Source organism: Sebastes umbrosus, chromosome 9 (assembly GCF_015220745.1).
Source record: "Sebastes umbrosus isolate fSebUmb1 chromosome 9, fSebUmb1.pri, whole genome shotgun sequence".
NCBI lineage: Eukaryota > Metazoa > Chordata > Actinopteri > Perciformes > Sebastidae > Sebastes > Sebastes umbrosus.
The window spans coordinates 23,411,034-23,422,723 of NC_051277.1; positions in this window are offsets into that span (position 1 = coordinate 23,411,034).

Consider the following 11,690-nt stretch of genomic DNA (forward strand, 5'->3'; position numbering starts at 1 on the left):
GCCAAGACAATGGCAACGTTAGGCAACTCAGCGATCGCCCTTAACAAACTCCACACAGCAGTTTTTGACTGAGTTGACTGTTTCTTAAAAGCCAAGATGCAGCCATACATTGGACTTTATAGGTTCAGAAAAGCATATCTCTCTCCTTGTTGCTCTCCTTGTCTGTAATGTGGGAAATTTTGAAATGCAGCATTTGTACTTTTCAGTGTGCTGACCAAGAGGGTCTTATTGACGAACGTATTATCTTCCCTTTCAGAGGACAACAATGTCAAAGCGCTTGGAGATGATGTAAGTACAGAGCTCCATTTCACAGAAATTATGTACATCAGCATGAGGTGCTTTAATATTTTAAAAATGAAGTTACTCGAGCCAAAAGCCTTTTTCAAATAGAGTCATTGCTGAGGCCAAAGTGACTCATTATATTAGTCTCTTTTATCAGATCAATGTTTGATGCACTGAATGAGTCATTACACCAGTAATAATGGTGAACAGAGAAAAAGACATGGTCAAAGAGGAGAGTCATGACAACACAGCTTCCCTCAGATGATCCAGGATTAGGGACAGGAACATTCATTGTTACAGCGGGATGGGACTGTGTGTGGCTGTGCATTTGCGCCATTTTTTTCAATTCCATAGGAGGGAAGCAGACAGCAGACACAATCTGGTCTATTTTAGGAGGGGACTTGTCAAACAGGAGCACAGCAGGAGCCTCTTTTACCCTCTGGAAAGTTCAGATGGGACCACACGAGCACGAGCGAACGCAAACGTGTTCATAGGCAGACGCACACACACACACACACACAGACACAAGAGACACAGCTGGGAGACTGTGGGAACAAGCATTTTGGATCCTTTATTTGGCTGCAGCCAGACAGCCAAAAAACATTTTACCACCTCTGTTTCTGCCACATAACTGTTTAATTGAGCGTCGAACTCCAACCATGTGAAAAAAATCAGGCCTTTCTCCTCACCTTCAGTGATACTATCGAGAGAGAAACTTAGACAAGAGAAGGACGGCTGACAGCTTTTCTGTGGCCTCTGACTGACAAACAGTCACTTCATTTGATTTTAATTAAAAGCTGTTGAATTACCAACAACAGACCAGGAGAAGAGCCCTCCACTTACACAGCCATCTGTCCTCGCAATTCACCAGCTGACCAAATGCTGCTGTAACCCGTGTAACCTTCTGTAAGCCACATTAGGGCTTACTGTGCATCTAACAATATAATATAACTCCCACAGGAAAAATCGTTTTTCCCTGCTGCTCGTCCACGCGAAGGTCAAAGGTCAGGGTCGGTTACAGGGCAGGGCAGTCTCCCTGCAGCTGGTAGGGATTCAGTGTGTGTGTCAAGGACACTACAGTGAGGTGGATGCTTTGGGGCTTGAACCCAGGTCTCTGTACTCATTGCAACACCCTGATGCCATGTTTCCGCTGCGACAACTCTAGCGCATGACGAGACGGACTTAGGAAAGTTCACTCAGCAGCAGCAGATTCTGCTTTTTAGTGGACAGATTTCTCTATAGCTCTCTTACTCATCAGTGTCTGAACACAGGATTCATCCTGTGATTTAAACACCAACCTCAACTAATCTGAAGAGGTCCTTACGAGCTTCATCTCCGGTGCTAATTAGCACAAGTACAGCTGAGGCTGATGGGAATATCATTATTTATTCCGGTATATGAACATTATCGGAAGTACTGGTATTGAATAAGTGTTCGCTCAGGACTGTATAGACATACTCTTTCATTTTAATTCAGATATTATGCCTATTTTAAATTTTATTTTTTTATGTTTTCATTGTAATTTTCTTCTATACAACTTTAATTTTATTTCAGATATATTGCACATATTTTTATATATTTTTTTGTATTTGATGGTCATTTTCTTTCTACTCTTTATATATGTTTCTTGCTTTTTGTACTTACTTTTATTTTTAATTAAAACTTCTCTTATTATGTTTATGTTATAACTTAAATGGCTTATTATTAAAAGTACAAAAACATTGCCCATGACCTGGTTGCTCTTGCACATATGCTTCATAAGTCTAATCAACAAAATAAACAGTAAACTTATATTAAACCAGCTTCAAATACACACAAGAAAGACATTCTACTGACTGTATACTTACTGTGTGCTTTGTTCTATGTTTTCTTTTTTAATTGTAAAGTGTATTGGGACCGTGCTGCGTGGTGATTCTACACTTTAAATAAAATAGATTGATTGATTGATTGACTGCTCCTTTAAGTTACAAAGCAAACAGACTTCCATTTCATTTACATAACAGAATGGCAACATTTTTACCAGAAAGGAGCAGCTAAACCGGCATTAGCATAATTGGCTCAGAATCGGTAAAACAGCACTAATAAAATCAATCGATATACCGTGGCTCAAAAATTGTCTCGTTCAGTCGGAAATACCAGGTTTTAATCACGGTTCATCAGAGATGTGGCTTTTGCTAAAACATATTTAAACAAAGGATTTGTATTAAAAGGGTTTACATCAACATTGGACAGGAAGTGGAGATGGATTGTTTTTCTGAGGACTCTGTTAATCTTCTTTAATTGTCCCATCTGGAAGTCTGCTCCCCTGCTTAGCCCACCTTCTGTTTATCAATAATTCAATATGTGACCAGACAGGGGGTTAAGCCTGCTTTGCTGAATTGCATGCTTTACAAAACCAGCTACTGGGGAATATTTACATATATTACATCTTGGAAATGTGTACATGTAATGTAACTGCATCATTATGTACCTCTATATCTTGTTCTCTGGTTGTTATAATTAAACAAAATTGATCTGGTTACAGTTTATCTTGACCGGGAGAACCTCCAAAACTCCAGAAAATGTGAAGAAGTTCAGAGCCCCTCGTCCTTAATTTCTTCTTCTGTGGTACAATAAATCCATTTTGCCCCTTCCTCTCTCCCCTTTTGTGCGATTATCCTGTGTAGAGGTGGGTGTCATTTCTTTTGGCTCATTTATTATCCTAATCCATCCCATTATTTCTCGTATTGTTTTGTTTATATTTTTGTTTCCTACAATGTCATAATGTCTTTACTATCTGACCAACACAACGCAGAAGTCCACCGGTTACATAAGCACAAACCTCTCACAATCCTTTGATGACGTTTTACCAGGGTCAAATTATGGACCACATGGTCAAATTACTACTTCAAGCTGGATTCTAAAGTCTGTTAACGTCAAATAAAACCACAACATCACAGATAAAGCCTGCAGACTTATCTTTACTTCTTTTATCCACCACAGAAAAGATAAACATCTTCAATGGTTAACTTAAATGACACGGATGGTTGAAGTATGCAACTTCAGATTTCAGATGCAAATCAGAGACAAAGAGACGCTATCAGATTTCCTCAACATTTTCTCTAACAACAATGGCAACATGGCGACAGATAAACAGAGAGAGCTACAACAAAGCCGCTCTTTCCTGTATTTACCATAACTCGGATTTAAGTGTTCAGAACATCTGTGGAATTTAATCCCTGTCGCATGCGTCCGTGTGAATCAGTCTCTTAGTGTTATCTGGGTGAATATCTCATGTCGGCGAGTGTGTTATTAAGTTACCAGAAAGTGTTGGAGGGCTAGATCTCCTTCAGTGCAACAGAGGCCATGGGGGAGATTGATGACTCATAGGATCTCAGGAGACGGAGTGGACGCACAAATCTGTGAGGAGACACGGACAATGGTGAAAGCTGCAGATGGCACCGTTCTGAAAAGGGGATACAAACCTCCCGTGGGGGAAATGTATGGATGTCACTGCGAGACACTAATGACATTGGTGTGTCCTATCTGGAAGAGTCACCTCATAACATTAAAAAAAGATTTAATCTCTAAATGTACTATGTGAGCTTATAGGCTGAAACAAATCTGGAGAAGAGGACAGTATGTACCGGATGTACAGCACCAAAAACAGTAACTAATTGTAACTTGCTGTTCTTTTGTCTCTGAGGTCAACAGCAATGTTGAGCCCAGATGTGTTCATCTCAGGCCTGCAAAAGAGCTTCGGGGCTCCACAGGAGCAGACATACATACGATCACGACAGCGCACACAACACCAGGCTGCTGCTTTGTAGGGGGTGAGAACAGTTTTCCTACAATAACACCCTGGGAAATAAAAAAAAAATCCACAGGGGTTGAGAGTTAGAGAAAGAGACAGAAAAACACAGGGTGAGAGAGGGTGAAGTAGGAGTTCAAGCCTTAAACATTAGAACTGATAATAGAAGAAAAAGGATAATATCATGCAGTGTACTGTTCTCATTTCTGTGATGACTTCTTCCTCCTTGTTGCCATCAGTGCCCCAGATCTTCATAAAAAAACAGCCATAACCCCAGAGAAAGCTTTCTGTGTTCTAACCTCAAAGCCAAAGCTTTTAAGGTGTGTCTTTATGTTTAAATAGGTCATGTCGTTTGGCCGACCTGACTGAGGGAAAACTGGTTGAAAGAGCTAAACAAAAGACAGAAACTGCTAGAGGTGGGATTACTCTTGAGGACGAGGTCTGCCTCTGTGTGTGTGTGTGTGTGTGTGTGTGTGTGTGTGTGCGTGTGCCTGTGCGTGTTCGAGCATGCGTGTTACAGTTGAGATCAAGTTCTCCCAGTGAGGAATCTGTCAACTTGTTACTGTATCTAAGCAAGTTTGTGCAGGACGCTCTTTTGTCATTACAATCAGCCGCACCCAAATTGACTGGTAACACTTTATAATACCATTTATACCATAATATAATTTATAAATGGTAAATTGATAGTTAATTAAACTTAGTTAATAGTTATTTTAATGTAAACAAACAATGGAATGATAATTGATACTATTTGCTAATTATTAGTAATGCTATAATTTATGTTGATGTATCATTAGTTTGTGTTATATGAAATAATTAGTTTATAAATTCTATATTGTATCATTGCTGATAAGAGACAATAACAATTACGTTTTGCTTACATTAGTACACTATCTATTATCAGTTTATTGTTGCACAGATTATAACATTTTATATACTATATTAAGTATTTGTTAATAATTACCAAATGATTTGTAAACCTTTAAGAAATCGTTTGTAAAACATGTATAAACATTACATAGACACCAGAAACCAATTATTAACCATTAACATAATATTAACTATCTATCTAAAAAATGTTTATAGATGCTTTACAAAATAAATATTAACCATTTAATGTCTTCTAATCATCAGTTGCAACTTTATAATAGCATCCAAATAATGTTTATAAACGGTTTACAAACTAATTATTAACCATTAACAAATTGTCACAAATATCTGTCTATATGATATTTATAGATGTTTTACAAACAGTTTCTTAAAGGTTTACAAATAATTTTGTAATCATTAACAAATACTTATATATATAGTTTACAAAATGTTATAATACATGCAACAATAAACTGTTAAAATACATAAATTATAGCATTACTAATAATTAGTAAACATTATTAATTACTCTTTAATACTGTTAACAGTAAAATAACTATTAACTAAGTTGAATTAACTATCAATTTACCATTTATAAATGATGGTTATTATAAAGTGTTACCAATCGACTTAAACCTGCAGTAGGCAGAATGTTTTTGGCATCATTGGGCAAAAATTCCATAATAACCTTTCAGCATTTTGTAATTCAAGTGTTCTGAGAGAAAACTAGACTTCTGCACCTCCTCATGGCTCTGTTTTCAGGCTTTAAAACATCTAGCCCGTGACGGGAGACTTTGGCCAATCACAGGTCATTTAAGAGAGAGAGCATTCCTATTGGCTGTTCATTCAACGGAGGCAGCTGTCAATCACCTGTGAACTCAGATCCAACTGTCAAACTAGGCAGCGCTGATCAAATATGAATCAATATTATGTTACTGTAATACTTATTTCTCACCTGAAATGTTTTCAGAAACATCTTGTAATGTACTCTAGAGCTGTAAATTGAGAAAGTTTGCTCCGGCTGGTGGGCGGTGCTTGGTATTTCCTCAACAGATCTCAACATGGCTGCCGGGTCACAATCTTTCTCATTTTACAGCTAAACAGTACACTACAAGATGTTTCTGAAAACATTTGAAGCAAGAAATAGGCATTACAGTAACAGAATATTGATTCATATTTGATCAACGCTGCCTAGTTTGACCGTTTGATCGGAGTGATTGACAGCTGCCTCCGTTGAATGAACAGCCAATAAAAATGCTCTCTCTCTCTGAAATGACCTGTGATTGGCCAAACTCTCCCGTCACAGGCCAGATTTTTCAAACCCTGAAAACAGAGCCATGAGGAGGTGCAGAAGTCTAGTTTGATCGGAGTTTGCGAGTGATTGACAGCTGCTCAGAGACGGCAGACTCCAGCTCAGATCTCTGATTGGTTGTTTTCCTCCAGTCTGTGAAATCCTGCAGATGCCATTAGGAGCACCGGAGGACACAGAGGCACATGATTTTTTTTTTTCAGAATACCTGTCTCATGCACTACTAGGATATAGTAACCGTTTTATAAAAATAACTTTTTTTAATCATATTTGCTCCATTTCTACCCACTGCAGCTTTAACAGCAGAGTCATGAAGGTTGACTGGGTGCCTAATTATATTATGGATGTTAATAGCCCTTCCTACCTGTTATGCAACATGAAATAAAAGGAGTCCGATGAAATTGAGACAGAAAGACAGAGGGAAAATGTGTTCAGAGATGCAGAAACTGAAAATCCACAGCAGAGATGGAGGATAGAGCGGGGATTGTTCGGGGAAAACACACCTGCTCCACAGCTTTGAAGAACAGATGAAAGCATGTCCTCTAATTACAGCACTCCGAACAACACAAATGCTTTACTCCTCCAGCCTGTGAGATGTGTGGCGTAAAAAAATCTCAGTCTCCCCCACCCTACCCCTGTTTTATTTGTCATATCTCACATTACCGCCACCCTTGTGGGAAGTGATCCTCAAATTTGTGTGTGATTTGGCTGTGCGATGAAGCGCGTACTGTATCTCAGTTTTGCTCCTGCGTGCAGTTAGATGGTGAAATGTTCCTCTGAATCTCAGTTTTGCCTAACAGGCTGGGACAGGAGAGGAGTGGAAAGGGGGCAGCGAGAAACCCCAAACTGGCTCTTCTTTTCTTTTTAACACAATGGCTCTGACTGCTTTGTTTTTGCCTCAAACACATTTTTAACAGATTCATAAATGGTGTGCGGTCGTGTCTAATGAAATGCCAGTGTGATAGAAGTAATTAAACTGCTGCATATTACTGTGAATATCTGCATTCATCACAATAAAGAGAGGAGAAAAGAAGGGAGGAGAACTACACAATATTTCACTGCACTTATTCTCAATCAGATCCATCCCTGTTCTCAAGCACACCGCGTTGAAATGATGCATGTATAAGAACCCAAATGTCCCCGCAACACTGAACTCGAGAAATCCCTAATCCCCATGCTCTTGCCATTTACCATCGGCACAATGGAACAACGCATAAGAAGTTCATCTTTTATTCACCACGGTACTCATGATGAATTAAACAGACATTATCTAAGAGCCTGTAAGTCGCACGTCAGATAGCCTGTAAATCTCTATCTAAGACGATATGTTGTTACCTAAAGTGTTCAGAAATATCTTTTAAATGCCAAGAATAACTCTATTAATATGAGAGTGTGGCCTTTGTTGAAAACAGTGAGCAGCAACAGATGGGAAGCAGCTACACCTAGTGGATTTAAGACACAACTGCAAGGCCTTTAGGTTAGGAGCAAGGCTTATGTGCTGACATGCTGATCACATCTCTTTAAAGAGGACCTATTATGAGTTTGTGCTATTTCCCTTTCCTTTAGTGTATTATATAAAATGTATTATTTTTGTACATGTAAAAGGTCTGCAAAGTTGCAAATGCCCAAAGTCCACGCCAAAAGGAGTTACTCTCCCCCACAGAGCCACTGCTCCTGAACTGCCTGAAACGCCTTGCTTGAAGTCCTGCCTTTTCTTCCATAACGTGGTGATGTCATCAAGTAACATATTTGAATAATACATTCCTAGCGGCTAGCTTGGCATGCCCTCGGTGAAAAGAGGTTCAGCACCACAGCTGCTATAAGAAAAGTAAAGCGTATTTTGAACATTAAAGCATGTAAATATGTTCTAGTAGAAACCCAAAATACACATATGTACATGAAAATGAGCATAATAGGTCCTCTTTAAAATCCACCTACAAGTTAATGAACAGAAAATGTAAGATTTCTTAATTAGAACAGATCAATAACAATTAACTTGTGGTGAAAATCAATGCAAAAAGCAAACCTTCAAAGAATGGGTTCACATTTCTTCAAGTCTGTCTTAAAGCAACACACCTATGCATATTAAAAGCGTTGCTGCAGGTGTTCCTCTTGTAAATCCATACCAGGCCTGAGGTAATCGCCCCCTAAAGCGATTACAATGTAAGGAATTGAGGACAAAATCCGAAGTCCTTGCAAAAATGTATTCTACGGTTCAGCCAAAGTTACAGTCATTTTAGTACCTTTCTTAAGGCTGGCCCACTATAAAAGATTTTTCAAATCTCAACAGATGTTAAAAATGTGAGAGACCCCACACAGAACGACGTGTTGTGTTAAATTTAATAGTTTTGTTCCTATAGTGTGTGGAGAGCAACGATTTTCCCAAAACAGCACACCACACACTAACAGATTCCATTCACAAACAACAAGAATCCCGACTACAAAAAACGGAAATCTTATCTCGCAATCAAACGTGACTTTAGTGTAAACAAACATGGCAGACAACTGGCGGGAAGAATTAACGGTTAGTTTTTGCACTTCTTTGTACTGAAAATTCACAAAGGATAGATGGATGAAGTCATGGAGACATGTGTTGTTGCCACAAATCAACAACTTGGTCCTCCATTTCTGAGCTCCATCTTACTGCTACTTTACGTTTCGTGTTTGCATCAGGGCCTACGGAAAGGAGGCTGGGTCACACGACATATCTCCGGGGGTATAACACATGCGCAGTAAAATCTGGTCTGCACTCACCGAAATTGAGCCAATCGCAACGCATGACTGCAGTTTCAGTTACACTGCGCATGTGTCATACCTCATACTCCAAGACCCATGTCCACCCGTGACCCAGCCTCCTTTCCATAGGCCTTGATTTGCATTAGCCGCGGCCACCATAACAGCATGTGGTTGTCTTTTCTTCGTCAGTCTTTCTTCCCACGTGACTACGTCTTTGGCTGTCCTCGGGGTTCCCCACACACAACAGGATATCTGATCGTAAATATTGAACATGTTTAGTATTTACGATTTGAAATCGGTGCCGCCAGGATGGACTTCCGCGTCCAACAGTGGATGTAAAAAACACTCTTAACATAACTCACACCACCGGAATATCTGTCAAGATAATATTTAGAACCATCCAAAAATCTGGGCTTTGCTGACAATCGTCAGGAGGGAGGAATCCGGCCCAAAATCGTCTTGATTCTCGTGTAGTGTGTACCCGGCATAAGTGAATGCAGCGAGAAAACAGTGTCCAGGCAAACGCAAACAGACAATTAGATACTAAAAGGACTGTACATTCAATGACTCATCATCATCATCAGCTGAACTTTAATGCATTTTTGCACAGAACGACTGTGGATTTTGTCCTCAATCTCCAACACTGGAATCAAGTTAAGAAGGAATCTCTTCGCAGCCAGTAAGGAGAGAAGGAAAGATTACAGTGACCAACAACTGTTTCAATTTACATATGGGCATGTGAGTATTGTATTAAGATAGACTATCGTTTAAGCCTCTATGAGCTCTTCTGGACTCTTTCCTCTCTTATCTAAGGATGTGAAGCTTGCATGACTTCAACCCCCGTTGCTATTATTCTGCCTGTGAAACTTAGATTAGCTCAATAACTTCTCAAAACATATTTCCATAAAAAAAATTCCATCCTTCGTCAAATTTGCATGTTCATTTTATGCTGATTTTGATTCCTGTTTTTAATGTATGCAATCATTGTAAGACCTCTCTGTTTCTTTGGGCTGCGATCATTTCCTCCACCAAGGTTTCACATTGCAAACATCGGAAACTGGAGGCTGGGGTTATTGGGCAATCACCGCCATTAAAGACCTCACTATCAGCTTAATGCCGGGTTTAATTTCAAAATGGAGGGCAGCAAATGGACTGTGAAATATGTGCTAATAGTAACAAGCTTTCCCAAAGTTTACAGAGGGAGAGAGAGAAAGAGAGAGAGCGACCATATAATGCCCCGTGCTGTTATCACTGAGTCTACTACACATATAATTTCACAGAGCTTTGGAGTCACAATTCAGGGATAAGGACAATTAAACCAGGGACTGCAGAGGGACAGCCTGCTATAATGCTGTTACAAAGTTCACAGAGAGAGAGTTCATTTAAAGTATACAGTTGAAAAATACAGCTCACATCAAATGCATAAATCTCAACCTGTGTGGTGTACAAGAGAAACGTGAAAACACATGAATGCAATTAAGACAACGTGAGATGTGTTATTTGCAGGAACTTTGACTTCAACGCCCAAATGAAACCTTGTTGAAGCTGCAAAGTTTGGGTTGTTTTTCTCCAAACAACTGTTGTATTATCTGCAAAACAAAGGTCTTGATACATTCTTTTGTTCAAAGCTAAAGAAAGCTACCACAGAGTGTTGAGTGTTGAAGACTGCTACACTGTTGTTATAGTTAGGGCTGTCACAAGAACCGCAATATTGCAATACCGCACTATTGACAAGGTTACCGCAGGGGATGGCAAGCAACCGCGATGTTCACGTTTTTTCTTTTTTGAATTACAAACACCAGCAGCGTGATGAGTTGCTGAGCATCTATTCTGCGCTGAGCACGGCACTTTTTTTCTGGTCGCTGAGAGTTGAAATATGTTCAACTTTGGGTGAAACGCTCCACTCCTCACTGTCACTTTTTTACACATAGCCATCCAATCATAACGGAGGATTGGCGGGACAAATACCACAAAGACCAACCGTCACATCCTACATGTAGGCTACAAGTGCCGAACAACAACAATGGAGGAGAAATGAATACACATGAGCGGTGGGTCAGACCTTGTCCTCTTTGTATAGCACTAAAAATCGGGAAAACATTTAGTAATTTGCCAAAAAAAAGAGGCAATAATATCTCATATTGCACTGTTTAGAGAATCATTATCACCGCAGGGGAAATTCCTTCACCGCGACAGTCCTACTTAAATATATTTTTTATAAATTAGTATAAATGAACAGGCTCTGAACTAAAATATGGTACATTTTTCATACTTTCCTAAGCAATAAATGGCAACTAGGTTAGGAGAGGCAGAAAAAAACAGCCAGTCTGCACAGCAATGAGCTCTTTTGTTCTAACTAAGTTGATTTTGGGCGTAGCTGCACTTCCCAAGGTGATCCGTAACACTAAATGTCAACAAGAAAATCAATCTGGTGGAGCTCACATTGCTGTGAGAGGAAGGAAAGCCTCACAATATCAGCCTCTACTCTAGTGAGGAGAAGAGGAAAGAAGAGAAGAGAAGAGACTTCCTGGCATCATCAGTATGGCGATTTCTAACTGCTCTGAGCATTTGTGGAATAAACGTAGCTCACAAGAACCAGAGATCATTGTGCTACAGTAGTTGTGGAGTACACATGAGACGGCAGCTGGAAGTCAGAAGCAGAATGGACATCAGACTCAACTGGAGAGCTGAAACACCCATTAA